The 23,669-nt window shown below is 40.8% G+C and overlaps 1 protein-coding gene and 1 non-coding gene across 3 annotated transcripts in view; one reads left to right on the top strand and one right to left on the bottom strand.

Moving 5' to 3' along the window:
- PRKD1 (protein kinase D1) overlaps window positions 1–23,669 on the top strand; it is a 359,062-nt gene that overhangs the window by 110,292 nt on the left and 225,101 nt on the right. The window lies entirely within an intron of this gene.
- On the bottom strand, window positions 9,956–10,058 carry LOC116276036. The gene has a single exon (XR_004185491.1). It is a non-coding gene; the product is annotated as a U6 spliceosomal RNA (small nuclear RNA).

Here is a 23,669-nt window from a genome sequence, read left to right on the forward strand (position 1 = left end):
ATTTTTAAAAGAGGGGTGAATGTGTTCAAGAATTAGTTTGTGAACCTTTTTTCCTTTGTGTTGCTTTATAAGCCCTGAATGTCTATAAAAGTTCCAGTGTGTCCCTGATTTTGCTTCCTTTTAAAATAAAGTCCTTTGTTTAATTTTGCAATTCAGTGTGTAAGGAGAGAGTGAATAGAATGAGAACTTAACTTGAACTCTGTCTCTATTCAAACTTAAAAGTCAGTATGTCATTCAGATAGAACAGAAAACAGGCTAATATGATAGCAGCCAGGATCTAGCAAAGCATCCGGCACTTCACTAATAGACCTTAGTGAATTGAGTGTTAGTGGAACCGTGGTCACTGAGTACCTAACCCACAAACCAAGAGTTGTGTACTCTGAGTTACCACAGAATTCTGGCTGCTGCTCATTCTCCTTCCTTCCTTTGGATTGATATCTTTCTGACAATCATAAGATGTCTATCTCAACTGTCTCCTCAATCTATGCAATCAACCTGAGATAATACAAGAACACAGTCGTGTATTTAATCATCCTCAGTGTTACCCTAAAATCTATTCTGAATATGTAAAAATTCATTATATTTACCCTAACTTCTATTCTGAAGTTCAGTGTATCTCCTGTAATTATAAAGTCTCTATTGAACATCTCTAAGCATAGTACACTTGAATTTCAAACTCAACATGTTCAAAACTGACTTCATCTTTTCCCATTTCCCTCCATCACTGTTAATGACTCCCAGAGTTTAAGCTAGAAAGCTGCATCATCTTAACTCCCTTCCCCCATTACATCTCATCCTACACAATCAGTGGGTTGCTGAGCACAACTCATTCCACTTCATATGTGCCTCTTTCCTTGTCGATGTTGTCTCAATTCAAGCTCTGATCACATTTGAAGACTATGTGAGCTGCTGTTCCTTTTCTCCCTCCCCTTTCTTTACCTTTTTAATGTTGAAAATATTCTACCATTCTCTCCACAGGATGATCTTGTGGCTCCTTAGCGTGTTATACAAGGCCATTCAGCATCTGGCCCTAATTGGTTTATCTTCCCCATTATCCATATTCCCTGGAGATGCTGTGTTCCCAGCCATACTGATCTGCTTATTATTCAATGAAAACACCTTTACTTGGTTGACTTCCTGCCATTCTCTTGTGTTATTAGTTGATTTTCCCTGGAATTCCCTTCTCACTTCTTTTCCTGTCAACTAGGGGAACACGTACTCCTCCTTAAGGTTCCTTTCTCTGACGCGGAGTAAATATTTATTAAATAACTAAAAAAGTTTGGTCTCATCTATTCACTGAAGCCTTCTCAGAACACTTGGCACACACCTTTGTTACAACGGCATTTCATAGCTTCTATTTTAATTACAGAATATATGTGCTTTTTTCTGCTTAGCCTGTGAGTTCCTTTAAAGCTAGTGCCAAAGTTTATTAATCTTTTCCTAGCACATAGCCTGGTGCCTGCACGTAGTAGGCATTAAATAAATATTCGCTGAGTCAGACCACTCAGGTAGTAGCCAGAAAGTATTGCCTCTATATTGGTGGTATGAATGAACCTTATTTCCAGGGGTAATGTGGAGTGTCCTTATGATTCCGTAACCATTGTGTTTAGGGTGGATATGCCTCACCTTCTCATTGTGGAGGCTGAGTTTATAGTGGATGAATCTTTCTGGAGAGATCTTCATATTAGAAATAACTGGCACTCTCTGTGGACCAACATCTCTTCCGACTTGAATGTCTGCGACCATCTACAAAGTAATATCAATACCTTGAGGGCAAACATCAGGGACTCTGCTTTTGTGTTCTTCGTGGAGTTGAATTCATACTGTTGGTTCAGGTCGATAGTGTTTCATTGTTGTTGTTTTTACTTCTAATCTGGAAATAATTTCAAATTTACAGAAAATTTGCCAACAGTAAAAATAACACAAAGAATATTCCTCTAGCTTTTACCTAGATTCAGCTAAACATTTTACCCCATTTGCTTTATTTTATTTTATTTTATTTTTTGAGACGGAGTCTTGCTCTGTCACCCAGACTGGACTGCAGTGGTGCGATCTCAGCTCACTGCAAGCTCCGCCTCCTGGGTTCACCCCATTCTCCTGCCTCAGCCTTCTAAGTAGCTGGGACTACAGGTGCCTGCCACCACGTCTGGCTAATTTTTTGTATTTTTAGTAGAGACAGGTTTCACCGTGTTAGCCAGGATGGTCTTGAGCTCCTGACCTCGTGATCCACCTACCTCGGCCTCCCAAAGTGCTGGGATTACAGGCGTGAGCTACCGCGCCTGGCCCCTATTTGCTTTATTATTTGTGTGCTCTCTCTCTTTCTGTCTCAGACTTTTTTTTATTCCTGAACTGTCTGAGGATATTATACACCATGGCCCTTTGTACCTATCCACATCAATATGTGTTTCCTAAGGATCAGGTATTGTTTTATAAAACTACAGTGCAATGATCAATATCAATAAATTTGTCATTAATAAAATACTTTAACCTACCATTTATATTTCAGTTTTATCAATTGAGCCAATAACTTCCTTTAGAGTATATTTTTCCTTCCAGTACAGGATACAGCCTTGGGTCAGGCAGTGCATTTTGTTGTTGTCTCCTTACTTTCCTTTAATGCAGACATTTACATAGCCTTTCTTTGTATTTTCTGACATTGACTTTTTGAAGAATACAGTGTACCCCCACCCCCTTTTTAATAGGAAATTTCTTATTTTGGGATTTAATAGGTCAGTAGATTTTGCTAATTTTTCTTAAACTAACTGGTAGCTAGATTTGAAGTACTAATGGGTTATTAGTATATCTAATATGAATAAGTAGTACATTAAAGTTATTGCTTAATTTTCTTAGAGTAAATTGATACTAATTATGAAACTTCACCTAGAAATAAAACATCATTTTTTAAAAAGTTTACATTTTAAGAGGAACAGATTGAATATGCCAATATTTTGTAAATAACTAGGCTCTTTCTGATACTGCAAGGAGAAATAAAATAATTATTACTGAGTTTCCATTGATATTAAAACCAAACGAAATAGTTGTACTGGAGCATAGGTTAACTTTTCTTTCTTTTTTTTTTTTTTTTCAAATGAAGTATTCTTTTCAGTTTTGAAATGTTAAATGTTAAGAAGATCGAATTCTCTTTCAGACCCTTATTTTGATCAATTAATTGATATTAAGTCTTTGAATAAAGGCTTTTGTTGTTATTTTGAGGAAAGTGCACTATTTTGACTACAGGTACTTAAAAATTAATTCCTTACAGAATGAAAACCTGAAGGTATTAAAACACAATACATGAATATTTAATAGATAGCAAATATTTAGACTGGTTAAACAAGAAAGAAAATTAGCATCAAATTAAATAAACTGCTGTGGATATTTATCCCCAATATTGGAGAGAATTGTGTGGTATGGTGTTTCTGTTTGTTGTTGTTTGTCATCTGTTCTGCCATCTCAGCTAAACTCATGAATTGAGAAGCAGCCTGGGCTTATTTCCACAACATTCAGACCTTACTGTGCATTTACACTTGCTTACAATATGCTTCTCTTTTCTTTCCAAGCGTGGTCATCTTTCATTTTCACACCCTAGGGTGCTCTGTACAGCCACTGAACACAGTGCAGTCAAATTGTCATAGGCAGCAAGGTAGAAGAAATACTGTCAAATGCCATTTTTTTTACAACTTTAATTTGTTTTTCTGTCTTCATTGTTTATGATAACCTCCTACAAACTTGAAAATAGCATTTCCTTCCCTGCTGTTTTTGTCATTTGTGTTTAGAAGACAAATCTTTTTTCAATGAAAAAATAGTTGCCTTTAACTGAGAAGAAAAAATGGCAAAGCTATACAATTTTATTTTCCTTTGTAATCACAATGTTTTCTTTTCTTTCTTTATTGGATTTTTGGGTGGAATTTATAAGAAAAATTAGGGAAGCAGTGGCTGGCAGAGGCAGGATAAGTCACTTGTGAGCATGACTCTGGAGTCTCGCTGCTTGGGTTCAAATCCTGGCCTAGAGGTTAACAAGCCCAGTGATCTCCGGCAGGTTACCTCATCTCCCTGTCCTCTGTATTGTCATTTGTAAAACAGAGGTTACATAATGATACCTAACCATAAAGTTAGAGGTCACCATAAAGTTAGAGGTCACGAGGATTATTGAACCAATACTTACAGATACTTAAAACAGTGTCTATAATATAGCAAATGATATGTATTTGTTAAATAAAAATAAGTCTCCTTCCTCTTAATCTTATTATACTGTTCCTTTTTCCCTTGTGGTGTGAGTTAGTGAAAGCCAATGTTCACAGCTTTTCAGAGGGTCGTCTTCAGAGTGATAGGGGACCTTTCAGTGAAGAAATCTGGATGTTTTTTGAAATCTTTGCAAAAGTCAAAATGTGTCAGTTTGCCACACATCCTTGTGCTTGGCTTAGTTGGGAGAAGGCATTATTAAAAGGTTACATATGTTTATGTGCCAGTGGGCCTCTGATCACTCACAGCCCGCCCTCATTTTGATTTGGCAGAAGCCCACTGTAGTTCTTGTGAAGAACATTTATGTTCGTTCAAAATTTCACAGATACCAGGTATGTAAACTTGAAAGAAACATACTTTCAAAGATGACCCAAGGAAGCATGTCCTCAACCTTCCAAAAATGCTCAAGCCAACATAAAAAGTAAAGTATATAAATATATATTTGAAAAAATTAGTTGTAATCCTTCAGGCCTTAATATGTCATCTTTATCTAAATGTATTTAAAATGAATCATTTGGGCCGGGCGCGGTGGCTCAAGCCTGTAATCCCAGCACTTTGGGAGGCCGAGACGGGCGGATCACGAGGTCAGGAGATCGAGACCATCCTGGCTAACATGGTGAAACCCCGTCTCTACTAAAAAAATACAAAAAACTAGCCGGGCGCGGAGGCGGGCGCCTGTAGTCCCAGCTACTCGGGAGGCTGAGGCAGGAGAATGGCGTGAACCCGGGAGGCGGAGCTTGCAGTGAGCTGAGATCCGGCCACTGTACTCCAGCCTGGGCGGCAGAGCGAGACTCCGTCTCAAAAAAAAAAATAAAATAAATAAATAAAAAAAAAATAAAAATAAAATGAATCATTTTGGGGGCCTAGTAGGTCCCCAAATACTACAAATATATGTAGTTTACATTTATTTTCTGCTGAAGGAAGCAACAGAGAAAATATGGTCTCTTAGAATTCCAGGAATTTGAGGGCATTTCAATATGTGGGAACCATTTTTTAGTAATCATAGGGTCACATAAAATAGATTATTTACAACATCGAGGACACAATATCCTGGATGACAGCTTTTACGATCCATTGAAATATAAAACTGTCAGTGAAGCTAAAGACACCCTAAAACCAAAGAGGTACAAAGTCAGAGTAAATGTAAACTTCTGGTGATTCGTCATGATATGGCTGAGGCTATATTTTAAGAGAAAAAGGTCACCTAGCACTTAAGGATAATAGAAAATTAAACGAAGTTCACATATTGGACTTCATATCATGAGAACTTAAAAAGCAAATAACTCTCCAGTTTATTTAAATGTTGCATTTATGGTAACAATTTTTCTCTTAACTATAATAACAATAGATTTAAATAACAATAAAACATTTTTAAAAACAGTGAAATCATCACACTACCACCATGTGTCTGTTGTCATTCCTGAATGTGTGGCACATAGTTATTTGCTTTATTGTTCATTGTTGGTAGCTCAGGAAGCCTGGTTTTCTTTCTGGACTGATTTCCCAGAACTGCTGATAAAAGGCTTCTAAGAAGAGTTTTAATGAGCTATTGACATGACTAAGCTGTTGTTTATTTATTTATTTTTTTTTTGAGACGGAGTCTCCCTGTCTCGCTCTGTTGTCCAGACTGGATTGCAGTGGCGAGATCTCGGCTCACTGCAATCTCCGACTCCCTGGTTCATGTGATTCTCCTGCCTCAGCCTCCCGAGTAGCTGGGATTACAGGCACGTGCCACCATGCCCAGCTAATTTTTGTATTTTTAGTAGAGTCAGGGTTTCACCATGTTGGCCAGGATGGTCTCCATCTCCTGACTTCGTGATCCGCCTGCCTCGGTCTCCTGAAGTGTTGGGATTACAGGCGTGAACCACCGCGCCCGGCCTGACATGACTAAGCTGTTTATCAAAATGCTCCCTTTGCTTATACCTATATTGAAGGTAGCAAGAATGTCTTAAGCTAATGAAGAAATGAGTATTATTAATATGTAAAGAAGAGATACTACATTTAAACTGGTAGACATAAATGCCATTATGATTTCTGTAGTTTACTGGAAAATAAACATGGGGCTGGAATTGTGCTATTTGAGAAGCACAGCTGGAAGTGTTTCGTGGACTATGCATCTACTTAGACTTTTAAAGTGTATACATTCTTAATAGTCACTTAGGAAGAACCTTGAGACAAGGAGACATGTTCCACTATCCGGAAAGGGTGGATGTTACAAGATGTGTTAAGCTGAATCCTCAGTGAATGTTCCATTGCATAGTTCTGTAAATTGTTCCAGGATCTCATAATGGTTAGACTACTATCAATAAGTTTCTCCCACGTTTCATTTTGTTTTTTCATGAGTTTGTGCCAAAGGCATGTATTTTAAACTTGGATTTTCCGCCTCACTGTCATGTTTTCCATGTTGCTCTCAACAATTTCCCTCTAGGGACATTTTGATCGTCTGGAATGGAAAGGTGAGAATATGCTGGAAGGATATAAATCATGAGACTCTCTACAGGATTCGTGTTAACTATGATTTACTAGAGGAATAGAAAGAAATAACGAATTATCTTATGTTTAATTTATCTTAAATAATTTAGATGTTTCTAATGGTAGTCTTGCCATAACAAGATTAATTCTTTACTGTTGTAGTGTGCAGTCAACTGTGGAATTTTTTTTTTCCTTGATGATTAAAAGGTCATTTGGTGCACTTTTTAAAGAAGGCTTTTCATTTTAAAGTCAGTGAGAAACCTCTCAAATACATCTGAATTAACCACAGTTGATTTTAATGACACAATTTAGAAAATGAGAATAAACACAAAACACTTTGGGTTTGTTCATCTATGTTAATACGTGCATTCTGTCATCTTCCTTTAGACTGGCACTTATTTAAATATTAAACCATCCTTTACACTGTTTATGTGGTGATATAGTTCAAGTTGGCTCTTTCCTATATTTTGCTTAGTCATTAAAATTTTTGCATATAGTTAATTAAATTGCATAAAATATAATTAGCTTAGCTTCGAGTGCTAAGGAATCAATGAGAGAAGAGAACAGATTCAAGGTTTTTGTAGTGAGTAGATACAAAGCTGCATTTGTGTCGGTGCCAGCAATGGAGGCAGCAGGGAATCATCGAGACAGGGCAAGCAGCCAGCCTGGGATCTGAGCCTAAGCTGAGTGGAGAGGGTTTTGCATATACCTTTGAAAAAGTGCATCAAAGTCAGGTATGCAGACTGCAGTTGGAGCACATGCAGGCATAAGAGGTTAGCTATTCAGAACTTTGAGTTCCCCCGACCGGGCAGGGAAAAAGCCCAGTTCCTTAGTACACTGGTGTAGTCAGGATCCCTGCCTTGGGAGGTTCTTAAGTGCTTTTTGTTAGACTCCAGGCTGAAACTTGGAAAGAGGAAGATGCAGTAATTTGCCACACCTGGCAAACCCTGACACAGTGTTGTTGCCATACCCACATTTGACTGGGGTTGGCAATGATTAATTATGTAGTGGGACAGACAATATAGTCAAGTGTGGTCCTGAGCAAAATACCTGTTTTATTTGTGGTTCCTTCTCTACTACTTTGATATTTTAACTTTAAAATGAAGCTGCAAGGGAGTTTAGCTGGTAAAGAGAAAATTAAAAGTTGGGTTGGAGAGAAGTCTGCACATATCCATTCATTAATTCAGTCTTTCATTCAACAAATATATTTTGAATACCTTAGTATGTAATTACCCAAAGTAAATGAATATTCATTCATCTTTGAAATTCAAATTCCATTTTGCTAATGAACAGCTCAGTGTTTACCCAGAGGTACAGAGTTAGCCCTGGCAAAACTAATTTGATCCCTAACTTTTTTTTTTGTTTATACAGTTCAGGTCTCTGCAAAGTCCTGGCTGGAACCAAAAGGTGGGTTGATCTTGGCTATGAACATCATCTGACAGAGCAAGAAATGGTAGCTATCGTAATTGGATGTGTAATTTACATTGAGAGTCAGTGTTCCCTTAACAGGTCAGAGTGCAAGCATGCTGACATTATTGATATTAATTGCTAATACCTGTTGAGTGTTTCAAATGTGCTAGGCCCTGTGGTGTTAAGCAAGTTTTTTCCATTACCTCATCTAACAGTTTAAGTAGAAATAGGTGCTCTTTGGGTAGTGTCTGTCTCTGCAGCCCTACAGATTTGGCCTCACCCTCTCCCTCTCCCTAGAACTGTAGTGAGAATAATCTCATTTGGTCATCTACTTGCAATACACAATCCTAAAGAGCAGCATAGAATTCTTGTCTGGCTCAGGTTCTCTGGGAAGTCAGCCTGAAGAATCCAGATTTTCCCTATTATATTTGTGATGTTTCACCATCTGATGGGCAAGATGTTTTGTCTTTTGTATATAAAATTTAAGCAACTGTACCAGCATCAAATATGTACTTCCAGTTGAAAATGTATGTAGATCAGTTTTCTATATTCAAGAATTTAACATTTTAAAGTTGATTTTGGGCTTTTCCACATACAATTGTCTCCTCTTTTTATAAATAAAGATATGCTTTCGCATAGACACTTAAGTTTCCAGAGTATTTTTGTGGTTTCTAGAATGCATATTTTCATTTTATCTTAAATAGATGAGAGAAGTTTTTTTCGTTTGTTTGTTTGAGACAGAGTTTCGCTCCTGTTGCCCAGGATGGGGTGCAATGGCATGATCTCAGCTCACTGCAACCTCCGCCTCCAGGGTTCAAGCAATTCTCCTACCTCAGCCTCCTGAGTAGCTGGGATTACAGGCATGTGGCATCATGCCTGGCTAATTTTTTGTATTTTTAGTGGAGATTAGGATTTCACCATGTAGGCCAGGCTAGTCAAGAACTCCTGACCTCAGGTGATCCACCCGCCTCGGCCTCCCAAAGTGCTGGGATTACAGGTGTGAACCACCATGCCTGGCTAGATGAGGTAAGTTTTAACAAAAAATATAACTGATATGGTTTGGCTCTGTGTCCCCACCCAAATCTCATCTCGAATTGTAATTCCCATGCATGGAGGGAGGGAAGTGATTGGATCATGGGGCCAGTTTCCCCCATGCTGTTCTCCTGATAGTGAGTGAATTCTCACAAGACCTGATGGTTTTGTACATAGAACTTTTTCCTGCACTCTCACTTCTCCTCCTGCCTCCTTGTGAAGAAGGTGCCTGCTTCCCCTTCGCCTTCCGCCCTGATTGTAAGTTTCCTGAGGCCTCCCTAGACATGCAGAAGCTCTTTCCTTTGTAAATTACCCAAGTCTGGGTATTTCTTTATAGCAGTGTGAAAATGAACTACAATAACTGAACACTTTCCTTCTGACAGGAGGAATAACATGGTGAACATAGTGTTTGCAGATTTTGTATTCAAGCAAGTTATTTTAAGGATTGCTCTTTTACATATTAAAGTCAAATTATATTCAATTTAGTGTTCTGGTTATATCTAGGTATAGGTAGTTTTGCTATTGATTTCCTGTATGTTGTATGTGTCGTTTTAATAGGCCTTGGGTCTTTTTTTTAGCAGTGGTAATTAAAATATGGAGTTGTAAGACATAATACAAAGATATCCTTTGTAACTCTGCATGTTTTTCTCAATGACATTTTGCAAAACTCTAGTTTAGATTCATAGCTAAGATATTGATATGGGCACTCAATCCAGATTTCCCAAGTTTTATGTGTTCTGTTTTGGGGGTGTGTGTGTGTGTGTGTGTGTGTGTGTGTGTGTATTTAGTTATATAAAATAAAAATATGAAACACATAACAAATTTGTATGCCATCCTTGTGTAGGTACTATGCTAATCTCTCTATTGTCCAATTTTAGTACATGTGCTAAAGAAGTGGGCACAGGCCTTGGGTTCTTAGGCATCAGGACTGGCTTCATTACTCAGTGATGAGAACAATTGTTTGGGGTGTAATGCTCTGAATTTCCTGTCTTGAAATCCTTGATTTTATATTTGTATTTATGTTTTATAAGTGAAGTCTGGTGGGATAATGGAGCATGCCCAAAACTTGAAGCCTTAGTTCAGGTGACCACTTGTGCTGTTGTCCAGTTCTGGCTTCCCCACCACTGAGGATCACAAGCCCAATCTGGCCTCCTTCCCTGATCCTGCGCAACAATTGCTGCTGTCCTCAGCCCCTGGCAGAGAGGGTCAGGGTCTGAAGCAAGAGCCCCACAGGTCTTAGAACAGAGCATTGATGTGACCATAACTTCTAGGAGTGCCACCGTGGTGCCTCAGTGGGGCAAACCTCTGACTTCTGAACTAGATACCTAATGCATCCTCATGTAGGGACTGTAGTGCTCCTGGGGGTCATTCTTCTGCTTGTGGGCTTGCGTAGTAGAGTTGTGTGTGGAAAGGGAGATGCCCAGCTCACCTCTCCCATGCGCTGGCAGCTGGAAGGAGAGAGAACTCAGCTGCTAGCCAGTGGGCAGTTTATGTGAGCGGTGGGTGGGCGTGTGGGGTAGAACCCTGGAAGGTCTGCATTTATTGTGCAGATATCCCTGTGCCTGAAGGATGTCAACATCAAGTAGCAAATAACACCATGGCAGGTTGAGGGGAAGCTGCAGAAGAAAGGAAAACACTTGATATTTTAGTACCTTTAATGGCACTTTTCCTCTGCTTTGTGAACAAGGGGCCCTGCAAATGATGTAGCCCATTCTGATAAGCATAGTGTTATCTTCAGCAATCATTTACTATACACAGTGCCCACTTGTTTTCACTGCATCATCCTGTATTTGCTTCAAATCTCAGTGACATAATAAGAAGATATTCAGTGAGACTGTGTGGGGACTAGAGCAGCACAAAACCCATAATGATATAAATATGTGGTGGAAAATTACAATAAAACCCTTGCATCTTCCACTTTAATTTTGCCTCAAGGAAATGGCAAAATGCCCAGCTGGCAATAACCAGTTCCAAATGAGCTGCCAAAACTGCTAGGTGCTGAAATACGTAGTTTGTTGCACTTCCCCATTTTGGTGCCTGACTATAGGTTTTGAGGTTGGCATTTTAAAGCCAGAGCAGGTGCCTGCCACCTGGAAGCATTTTCTTGAGTGCCAAGTTAATGTCACCACAATAAGACCAATGAAGTGTATTTTTATATAACATTGAAACTGCTTTACATGTGTATACATATCTATTGAAATAAATCCTAAATAGGCCTAAAATGTTTTCATCTGGAATTCAAAGGGATATGATTTGTGTCTTGGAACAATGAAGGATTCTTATAAAAAGGAGCATGCTGATAGAAAACATTTAGATAAAATATTTGAAAAGTTTGTAAATGTAGATTGAACTATTAGCATAAGAAAATTAGATTGCATTACCTTAAAACCTGACATTAGAGGTGCTGAGGTGACGGCGAAGAATACATACAGGCACACATCTGTATATTGCTGTTTACTTGATTGTCCTTTGCAGATTGTGGTTTTTTTTTTTTTTTTTCCTCAATTCAAGGTTTGTGGCAACGTTGCATCAAGCATGTCTATTGGTGCCATTTTTCCAACAGCACATGTTCACTTCAAGTCTCTGTGTCATGTTTTGGTAATTATCACAATATTTCAAACTTTTATTATATTTTTACAGTGATCTGTGATGAGTGATTTTTGTAATTACTGCTGTAATTGTTTTGATGTACCAAAAATTGTGCCCATGTAAGACAGCAAACTTAAGTGTGTGTGTTCTGACTGGTTCATCCACTGGCCGTTCCCTCATCTCACTACCTCACTTTAGGCCTCTCTATTCCCTGATAAACAACGATATTCAAATTAAGCCAATTAATAACTCTACACTGGCTTCTAAGTGTCAAGTGAAAGGAAGAATCACAGCAACGTGTGGTGTCTCACACCTGTAATCCCAGCTCTTTTGGGAGGTGGAGGAGAGTGGATCACGAGGTGAGGAGATCAAAACCATCCTGGCTAACACGGTGAAACCCCGTCTCTACTAAAAATACAAAAAATTAGCCAGACGCGGTGGTGGACGCCTTGTAGTCTCAGCTCCTCGGGAGGCTGAGGCAGGAGAATGGCATGAACCCGGGAGGCAGAGCTTGTAGTGAGCCGAGATCGCACCACTGCACTTTCAGAGACTCTGTCTAAAAAAAAAAAAAAAAAAAAAGAATAGAAGAATCACATGTCTTTCATTGTAAATCAAAAGCTATAAATGATTAAGCTTAGTAAGGTGTGGCCTCTTGTGCCAAACACTTAGCCAAACTGTGAGTGCCAAGGAAAAGTTATTGAAGGAAATTAAAAGTGCTACTCCAGTGAACACACAAATGATAAGAAAACAAAACAGCCTTATTGCTGATAGGGAGAAAGTTTTAGTGGTCTGGATAGAAGATCAAAGCAGCCCCAACATTCCCTTAAGCCAAAACCTAATCCAGAGCAAGGTCTTAATGTTCTTCAATTCTGTGAATGCTGAGAGAGGTGAGGAACCTACAGAAGAAAAGCTGAAAGCTAACAGAGTTTGTTTCATAAGGTTTATAGAAAGAAGCCATAAAAGGGCAAGTTGTAGCAGCAAGTGCTGATGTAGAAGCAGCAGCAAGTTATCCAGAAGATCTAGCTAACATCATTGATGAAGGTGGCTTCACTAAATAACAATTTTTCAATGAAGACAAAACATCCTTCTATTGGAAGAAGCATCTAGGACTTTCACAGCTGGAGAGGAGAAATCAATGCCTGGCTTCAAAGCCTCAAACCAGAGGCTGACTCCCTTGTTAGGGGCTAAGCAGCTGGTGACTTTAAGTTGAGGCCAGTGCTCATCGGCCATTCTGAAAATCCTAGGGCCTTTAAGATTTATGATAAATCTATTGTCTGTGCTCCATAAATGGAATAAAACCTGTGTAACAGCACATCTGTTTGCAGCGTGGTTTCTGAATATTTTAAGCCACTGTTAAGACTTACCATTCAGAAAAAAAAGATTCCTTTCAAAATGTTGTTTTTCAATGACAATGCACCTGGTCACCCAAGAACTCTGGTGGAAATGGACCAGAGTTAAATGTTTTCATAGCTGCTAATAGAACTCCATTCTGCAGCCCATGGATCAGGGAGTAATTTCAACTTTCAACACTTTCAAGTGTTATTATTTAAGAAATATATTTCATAAGGCTACAGCTGCCATTGATAAGGTGATTTCTCTGATAGATCTGGGCAAAGTAAATTGAAAACATTTTGGATAGGAATCACCATTCTAAATGCCATTAAGAATCTTCATGATTCATCAGAGGTGGTTAAAACCGTAACATTAAGAGGAGTTTGGAAGAAGTTGATTTCAACACTTATGGATGACTTTGATGGGTTCAGGACTTCAGTAGAGGAAGTAACTGCAGATGTGGTTAAACTATCAAGAGAACTAGAATTAGAAGTAGAACCTGAAGGTGGTTCACGCCTGTAATTCTAGCACTTGGGGAGGCCAAGATGGGCAGATTGCCTGAGGTCAGGAGTTCAAGATCATCCTGGCCAACATGGTGAAACTCCATCTCTACAAAAAATACAAAAACTAGCTGAGTGTGGTGGCAGGCGCCTGTAATCCCAGCTACTTGGGAAGCTGAGGCAGGAGAATTGCTTGAACCCAGGAGGCAGAGGTGGTAGTGAGCTGAGACAACACTATTGTACTCCAGCATGGGCGACAAGAGCAAAACTCTCGTCTCAAAAAAAAAAAAAAAAAAAAAAAAAAAAAAAAAAAAAGTAGAGCCTGAAAGTAGGACTGAATTGCTGCAATCTAATGATTAAACTTGAATGGATGACTAACAGCTTCTTACGGATGAAAAATAGAGTCATTTCTTTTGATAGAATCTACTGCTGGTGAAGATTCCGTTAATGTTATTTAAATGACAACAAAGGATTTAGGGTTTTACATAAACTTAATTAATAAAGCAGTGGCAGGATTTGAGAGGATTGACTCCAATTTTGAAAGACATTCTACTGTGGGTAAAATGCCATCAAACAGCATCACATGCTACAGAGAAATCTTTCATGAAGAGTCAATTGATGCAGCAAACATCATTGTTGTCTTACATTAAGAAATTGGCTGGGGCCAGGCACGGTGGCTCACTCCTGTAACTCTAGCACTTTGGGAGGCCAAGGCGGGCGAATCACTTAAAGCCAGGAGTTTGAGACCAGCCTGACCAACATGGTGAAATCCCGTCTATACTAGAAGTACAAAAATTAGCCAGTCTTGGTGGCACACGCCTGTAATCCTAGCGACTCGGGAGGCTAAGGCACGAGAAGTGCTTGAACCCAGGAGCTGGAGGTTGCGGTGAGCGGAGATCATGCCTCAGCATTCCAGCCTGGGAGATAGAGCAAGACTCTGTCTCAAAAAAATAAAAAGAAAAAAGAAAGAAAATAAAAGAAATTGGCTTGGTGTGGTGGCTTATATCTGTAATCTCAGCACTTTGGGAGGCTGAGGTGGGTGGATCACTTGAGCTCAAGAAGTGTGAGACCAGCATGGACAATGAGATGGTGAAACCCCATCTCTACAAAAAAATACAAAAATTAGCCAGGCATGGTGGCATACACCGGTAGTCCCAGCTACTTGGGAGGCTGAGGTGGGAGGATCACTTGAGCCTGGGAGGCAGAGGTTGCAGTGAGCCAAGAAATTGCCACTGCACTCCAGCCTGAGCCATGGAGTGCAACCCTGTCTCAATTGAAAAAAAAAAAAGAGGAGATTGACACAGCCACCTCAGCCTTCAGCAATCACCACTCTGATCAATCAGCAGCCATCAGTATCGAGACTAGATTCTCCACTGGCACAGAGATTAGGACTCCCTGAAGACTTAGATCAAGAATCCCCAAACCTCAAACCATAGACACCATAGGAGTTGAGTGGTGGGCCAGTGAGCATTACCGTCTGAGCTCTGCTTTCTGGCCTTCTGTTAGATCGGTGGCATTAGATTCTCATAACAGCCTGATGATCTGAGGTGGAACAGTTTCACCCTGAAATCATGCCCTGTCAAGAGATCACTGGAGACGATTGTCAGCATTTTTTAGCAATAAAGTATTTTTTTCATTAAGGCATGTGGACTTTTTTTTAGACATAATGCTATTGCAGACTTAATTGACTACAGTATAGGGTAAGCATAGCTTTTATATGCATTGCGAAACCTGAAAATTTGTGTGACTTGCCATATTGCGACAATATGATTTTATTGTTTTTATTGGTTTTATTGTTGTGGTCTGAACTGAATCTGTAACATATTCAATGTATTCCTGGCACGTTTTTGTAACATTTCAATCTTTGAGACCAAAGGACCTCTCTTGTTTCAGTTGCAAAAGTATGTCTGTTTTGGTGCCTGTAAATACATTTGCAAATCTGATGCCTTCAGGATGCTTACAGGCAGTGCTTTGTCTCCAGTTAAGCTTTTTCTTTCATTTAAGTTTTCAGTAGAATGTTTCAGGAATCTGCATACTTCAGGAGTTTTCAAGGTTAGCTTTTTGTTTTAATACTTGCTTGAACAGTCTGAACCATTTTCCAATGCTCATCTAACCAAACAGCTACTTTGTTTATTTATCGTTCTGCCTGACCTGTAATGTAATCTGCATAATGCACTGGCTGTTTTCTGATTCAGATTACATATTTCAGATTGGATCTACCTGGTGTATTTTTTTCCTCCAGCAACCTGAATGCCAGGCAGAGGGTTCATTGAAATCTAGGATTAATAAGGTTGTATTTTAATCAGTTTCACAGCATAACCTCATTCTCCCAAGCTTATTGCCCAATCTCAGAATGAGATCAAAATAAACTGAATTGTCCTTACTCACTTTCACAAAGTTGCTAGTTAGAAGCAAAATATCCAATCCATCCTGTAGGAAGAAGAAAGAGACCCAGCAATGGGCCCAGATAATCTGTAAATTGCATATTTAACATAAGAATAATCATGGCTCTTGTGATTGAGAGCTTTTCAGTATATTTGGTGGAAATAAACTGTGTCCTCCAGTGGTTGATGAGATCCGGGTCTTGCCTTGCTTTCCTCTCCTGGACATTTATTTGCCAAGCAGATTGATCTGTTTAGCGCATCTATGTCTGGGTGGGTGATGTCTCCGCTACTACAGTACACTCTTCTACATTTATTATTTCATTAACAATTACTTCCACTTTCTTGTTTTTCCCTTCTCTGGCTTGTTCTCATGCTCTGTCTTGCCATAACTTAAGTTTTCTTTTCTCCTCCTCATTGCATATTTCCCTTCATTGGCAACTTACAAGTACTTACATCACTTTGTGGTGAATCACACTTTCTGTTAATAATGAAAAGTGCTTATGTTCTAGAGAGCAGAGCCCATGCTCTGGAGGCAGCCTACCAAGGCTTGAATCCTGGTTCTTGGCTCTACCACCCATCAGCTCACTAGCACTGTGAACTTGGACAAGTTTTTAAACCTCTTCTTGCCTACCTTTCCACATCTGAAAAATGCAATGCTCTAGTTCCCACCTCATAGAGATGCTGTGAAGATTAAAGGAGTTATTCTACATTATGGATTTAGAACAATTCTTGGCCCATAGTAAGTGCTCAACAACTATTAGCCATTGTTATGACTTAATTTCATTTAGCTCAGTTGTATGACCATTCATTCAGCTTTCTATTAGCATTCTATTTTTTTTGGCAACACCTATTGATATCCCAGATAATTGATTTTCTTTTTTTTGTAATGCATTTAGAAAATGCTGCTCTTTGAAGTAAGTTAAGTATTGCCATTTTTCTCTGTTATTTTGCAAGGAGGACAACTTAGGATGAAATATCTAGAAGTAAAATCTCTCTGTTATGGTCAAATCCCTCTTAGTATCCCTCAGCCAATGTGTGTGCATCTTGCTACTGCAGGTGTTCCCTGCTTACTATTAATAGCAGCATGGTCAATACCTAGGAGGTTGTAAAAATGCAGATCAGAGGCCACACTGCAGACCAACTGGATGATAATCTATAGTCTAACAAGATATCCATGTTATTCTTAAGCCTATTAAAATTTGAGAAACACTATACCAACATTTCTAGGTCTAGAGCACCATAATTCTGCTGTAGGGAAATAGGAAGAAACCAACCTGAATTCTATTTTAATAACACATAATATTGACTATTTCTACAATTTAGCACTTTAAGCCCTATGAGATTTCCTGGGAAACCTATGTTGGCATTCTCTTGGGTGTAATTGTTATCGATTAATGTCATGATTAAAAGTACAGCTTAGGTCTACTGGGAGTTTTAGCTCACTGAAAGGAGAAAAAAAAACCAAAAAACACCTCATTGATCTGAAGCCCTCAGTCAGTTATTCTTAGCTTTTCAGAAAATACTTCAGATAAATAGCAATAATCTTAGCACTGAGAGGTTTATCTCAAGGGATAATCTTTCTAACAATGACTCGCATTGATTAAGTTCATTGCTTCTTAACTGTTCACTTTGTTACTGTGGTAACTCTATTTAAACATTAGGATGCATTTTTTTTTTTTTTTTTCCCGGATTGTGTATGGATAAAGTAGCACAAGGAGGCATATTTGGGCTTCTTGTACTACTGGTGAGTTACTTTTTGATAGTCTAATGCTCCTGTTGTTTTCTAAATATTGCTTTGTTGAGACCAGGTTCTGGAAAGAAGAGGCATTGGACATGTTCATGGGTTAGACACCTGACATAAGAAAAGTCAGGCAACTGTTATGATTCTTGGTATCTGTGTCAGCTCTCAAGAAAGGACTAAAAGTGCTAGATTTACTAGCTGGGGAACATTGCTTTTTGAACAGTTTAGAGTTTGTGAATCTTGTATAGCAATGTTGTTAGATTGTTCTCTTGCCTTTTGCATGTGTGTGTGTGTATATATATATATATATATATATATATTTTAGTTTTGCTCTTGTTGCCCAGGCTGGAGTGCAATGGCATGATCTCAGCTCACTGCAACCTTCGCCTTCCAAGTTCAAGCAATTCTGCTGCCTCAGCCTCCCCAGTTTCTCCCCCGTCCCTGTGAAGAGACCACCAAACAGGCTTTGTGTGAGCAATAAGGCTTTTTAATTACCTGGGTGCAGGCAGGCTGAGTCCGAAAAGAGAGTCAGAGAAGGGAGATAGGGGTGGGGCCGTTTTATAAGATTTGGGTAGGTAAAGGAAAATTACAGTCAAAGGGAAATTACAGTCAAAGGGGGTTGTTCTCTGGCAGGCAGGGGTAGGGTGTCACAAGGTGCTCAGTGGGGGAGCTTTTGAGCCAGGATGAGCCAGGAGAAGGAATTTCACAAGGTAATGTCATCAGTTAAGGCAGGAACAGGCCATTTTCACTTTTGTGGATCTTCAGTTGCTTCAGGCCATCTGGATGTATACCTGCAGGTCACAGGGGATATGATGGCCTAGCTTGAGCTCAGAAGCCTGACATTCCTGTCTTCTTATATTAATAAGAAAAATAAAATGAAATAGTAGTAAAGTGTTGCGGCGGTGAAAATTTTTGGGGGTGGTATGGAGAGATAATGGGCGATGTTTCTCAGGGCTGCTTCAAGCAGGATTGGGGCGGCGTGGGAACCTACAGTGGGAGAGATTAAGCTGAAGGAAGATTTTGTGGTAAGGGGTGATATTGTGGGGTTGTTAGAAGAAACATTTGTCGTATAAAATTATTGGTGATGGCATGGATATGGTTTTCTGTAAATCAAAAAACTAAACGGAATAAGAGAAGGAGAAAAACAGGTATTAAAGGACTAAGAATTGGGAGGACCCAGGGCATCCAATTAGAGAGTGCCTTAGGAGGTTCCTCATAGCCCTGCCAGCAAAGATTATTTATTTACTTTAAGAGTTAAGGGGATAGCACCAGGAGATATCAGCTGTGATGACTTGGAAAAACAGTGTAATCCGGCAGTGTAAACAAGAGCAGGGCATTTATGAGTAGTTGAGAACGGTGAATAGGAGTATGACTAGATAGAAGATAGTAGGGATGACAAGTTTTTTGGGGTGCAGTCCAAGTTGGTCTGGTGTCTGGAATGAGACTGGGGCCTAATAAAAAGGAGCATCCGTACAGGAGCTCAAATAGTCTGTACCCTGTAGCATTCTGAGGACAGGTCTGAATTCTGAGAAGGCAAAGTCTTAAAAGTATTGTCCAGTCCTTTTTAAGTTGGCGGCTGAGTTTGATGAGGTATGTTTTAAAAAGACCATTAGTTCACTGGATACCAAGAGCCTGAGAAACTGCTTGGGTGATTTGACTAATAGAGGCTGATCCGTTATCAGACTATACAGAGGTGGGAAGGCCAAACTGAGGAATTATGCTTACAAAAGGGAAGAAATGACCACTATGGCCTTTTCAGACCCTGTGGGAAAGGCCTCTTCTCATCCAGTGAAAGTGTCTACCCAGACCAAGAGGTGTTTTAGTTTCCTGACTTGAGGCCTGTGAGTAAAGTCAATTTGCCAGTCCTGAGCAGGGGCAAATCCCCGAGCTTGATGTGTAGGGAAGGGTGGGGGGCCTGAACAGTCCCTGAGGAGTAGTAGAATAACAGATGGAACACTGAGAAGTGATTTCCTTAAGGATAGATTTCCACGATGGAAAGGAAATGAGAGGTTTTAAGAGGCAGGCTAGCGGTTTGTAACCTACATGGAAGAGGTTATGAAATGATGACAATAGAATGGGCCTGTGAGGCTGGAAGGAGATATTTTCCTTGGTCTAAGAACCATTTGCCTTGTGTGGGAAGAGATTGATGGGGGAAGTTTTAGTGGGGGAGTAGGTGGGAGTGGGTAGATGAGAAGGAGAAAAACTGCCGTGAGGGATAGAAGTTGGAATGCTAGCTGCTTTTTTAGCTACCTTATCAGCATAAGCATTGTCCTGAGTGGTGGGATCTGATGCCTTTTGATGGCTGCTTTTTTAGCTACTTTATCAGCGTAAGTGTTGCCCTGAGCAATGATATCTGATGCCTTTTGATGGCCTTTGCAGTGAATGACTCCAGCTTCCTTTGGAAGTAAAGTGGCTTTGAGAAGTGTTTTTATTAAAGAGACATTAATGATGGAGGACCCTTGCGTAGTGAAGAAACCTCTTTCAGCCTGTATAACGGCATGCTGGTGCAGGATATGGAAGGTGTATTTACAGTCAGTATAAATATTGATGTGTAGTCCTTTTGCAATAATGAGGGCCCGAGTTAGGGCAATGAGTTTGGCTTGCTGAGAGGTAGTAGAGGGGGGCAGAGTGGTAGCCTCAATGATAGATGTGGAAGATACTATAGCATACCCTTCCTTTTTTGGTGAGTGGCAATTAGGCCTGGTGGAACTGCCATCAATAAACCAAGGGTGTTAAGCGTGAGGAACAGGAAAGAAGGAAATATGGGGAAATGGAGTGAATGTCAGGTGGATCACAGAGATAGAGTCATGGGGGTCAGGTGTGGTATCAGGAATAATGTGGGAGGCTGGATTGAAGTCCAGGCCAGGAACAACGGTAACTGTGGGAGACTCAGCAGAGTGAGTATAGCTGAAGGAGCTGGGGAGCAGAAAATATATGCATCAGGTGGGAGGGAGAAAATAGATTTTAGAAGTTATGAGAACTGTAAAGAGTGAGTTGAGCATAGTTTGTGATTTTGAGGGCCTCTAAAAATATTAAGGCAACAGCAGCCACCACACGCAGATGTGAGGGCTAGGCTAAAACAGTAAGGTCAAGTTGTTTGGATAAAAAGGCTACAGGGCGCAGTCCCAGCTCTTGTGTAAGAATTCTGACTGCACTAACCATGCCTAGGAAGGAAAGGAGTTGTTGTTTTGCAGAAGGCATTGGGGTTTGGGAGATTAGTCGGACACAATCAGCAGGGACAGCTCGTGTGTTTTTATGAGAATTATGCCAAGATAGGTAAACAGATGAGTAAGAAATTTGGGCTTGACTGAGGTAATGGAGGCTGTCTATGAAGCCTTTCGGCCATACAGCCCAGGTAATTTGTTGAGCCTGATGAGTGTCAGGGTCAGTGCAAGTGAAAGCAAAGAGAGGCTGGGATGAAGGGTGCAAAGGAATAGTAAAGAAAGCATGTTTGAGATCCAGAACAGAATAATGGGTTGTGGAGGGAGGTATTGAGGATAGGAGAGTATATGAGTTTAGCACCATGGGGTGGATAGGCAAAACAATTTGGTTGATAAGGTGCAGATCCTGAACCAACTTGTAAGACTTGTCCAGTTTTTGGACAGGTAAAATGGGGGAGTTGTAAGGAGAGTTTATGGGTTTAGAAGCCCATGCTGTAGCAGGCGAGTGGTAACGGTCTTTAATCTTTTTAAAGCATGCTGTGGGATGGGATATTGGCGTTGAGTGGGGTAAGGGTGATTAGGTTTTAATAGGATGGTAAGGGGTGCATGATTGGTCACCAAGGAGGGAGTAGAGGTGTCCTATACTTGTGGTTTAAGGTGGGGGAGATACAAGAGGAGGATGTGAAGGAGGCTTTGAACTGGGGGAAAAGGTGGCAATGAGGTGTGGCTGTAGCCCAGCAATAGTCAGGGAAGCAGATAATTTATTTAAAATGTCTTGACCTAATAAGGGAGCTGGGCAGGTGGGGATAATTAAAAAGGAGTGCATAAAAGAATGTTGTCCAAGTTGGCGCCAGAGTTGGGGAGTTTTAAGAGGTTTAGAAGCCTGGTCGTCAATACCCACAACAGTTATGGAGGCAAGCGAAACAGGCCCTTGAAAAGAAGGTAATGTGGAGTGGGTAGCCTCCGTATTGATTAAGAAGGGGACCAACCTACCCTCCACTGTAAGAGTTACCCAAAGCATCTGTGGTGGTCCTGTAGGCTTCTGAGGCAATTGGGCAGCGTCAGTCTTCAGCTGCTAAGCCAAGAAGCTCTGGGAAGGAGTCAGTCAGAGAACCTTGGGCCAGAGTTCCACGGGCTCTGGCAGTGGCTGCTGGGTGAGTTGGACAGTCCGATTTCCAGTGGGTTCCCGCACAGATGGGACATGGCTTAGGAGGAATCCCGGGCTGCAGGCATTCCTTGGTCCAGTGGCCAGATTTCTGGCACTTGTAGCAAGCTCCTGGGGGAGGAGGTTCTGGAGGAACCCCTGGCAGCTGCGGTTCAGGCGTTTGGAATTCTTGTGTGCTGGAGATGTGGCTGGGGTTTGTCTCACAGTGGAGGCAAGGAATTGCAACTCAGAAATACATTGCTACTTGACTGCCTCTACTGTATTATTGTATACCTTGAAGGAGAGGTTAATTAAGTCCTGTTGTGAGGTTTGGGGGCTGGAATTTAATTTTGGGGGCTTTATTTAATGTCGGGAGCAGATTGAGTAATAAAATAAAATGCATATTGAGAATAAGACGGCCTTCTGACTTTTCAGGTCTAGGGCTGTAAAGCGTCTCAGGGTTGCTGCCAAAAGGGCCATGAACTGGACTGGATTTTTATATTTGATGACAAACAGCCTAAACGCCAACTAATTTGGGAGAGGTGGGATAAAGAAAAAGGGGCATTAACCTTGACTATGTCTTTAGCTCCAGTCACCTTTTAAAGAGGAAATTGTTGGGCAGGTGGGGGAGGGCTAGTCACAGAACGAAACTGTAAACCAGACTGGGTGTGAGGAGGGGAGGTGATAGAAGGATTATAGGGTGGGGGAGCAGAGGCTGAGGAAAAATTGGGACCTAGCTTGGCCTGGCGAGGAGCAGCCTGAGGAGGAGGGGAGAGGTCAGATGGGTCCATAGAAAGGGAAGATTCAAAAGACTCAGAGACTCTTAGGGTTGGGACTGAAGGGACAGGCGGGAGGGAAAGAAGCAAGATTTGGGACGAGTTGCACTAGGAACAGAGACTAGGGAGGGACTAATGTGTAAAAAAATGCCTAGATGTCAGGCACTTCAGACCGTTTGCCCATTTTACGACAAGAATTTTCTAGATCTTGTAGGATGGAAGAATCAAAAGTGCTGTTTTCTGGCTGTTTGGAACCACTGTCGAGTTTGTATTGGGGCCAAGCGGCATTGCAGAAGAAAATAAGGCATTTAGGTTTTAGGTCAGATGTGGGTTGAAGAGGTTTTAACTTCTTGAGAACACAGGCTAAGGGAGAAGAAGGAGGAATGGAGGGTGGAAGTTTGCCCATAGTGAAGGAGGCAAGTCCAGAGAAAAGAGAGGGTAGAGACATGGAGAGAAGGGGTGGGGGGTGCTTGCCTCCCAGAAAAGTGGGAAAGGGGTGGGAGGTGCTTGCCCCCCCAGGAAATTGGAAAAGGGGTAGAGACATGGAGAGAAGAGGTGGGGGTACTTGCCCCCCAGGAAAGTTGAGAAGAGATGTGAGGTGCTTGCCGCCCAGGAAAGTGGAAAAGGGGTATAGAGACATGGAGAGAAGTGGGGGGTGCTTGCCCCCCAGAAAAGCGGTGCTTGCCGCTAAGGGTGAAGGACCAAGGCAGGCATCCCCGCGTGGTCAGACACTTCTAAAACGTGGGTGAATAATCAAGCAGACGTCCCCGCGTGATTAAACACCAAGGGAAGACTGTCTTCCTGAGTCCGTGACCGGCGCCAGGGTTTTGGGTCCCCAGATAAAACGTGTCTCCTTTGTCTCTACCAAAAAAGGAAAGGAACTGAA

The sequence above is a fragment of the Papio anubis genome, chromosome 7, assembly GCF_008728515.1.
Source record: "Papio anubis isolate 15944 chromosome 7, Panubis1.0, whole genome shotgun sequence".
Lineage (NCBI taxonomy): Eukaryota > Metazoa > Chordata > Mammalia > Primates > Cercopithecidae > Papio > Papio anubis.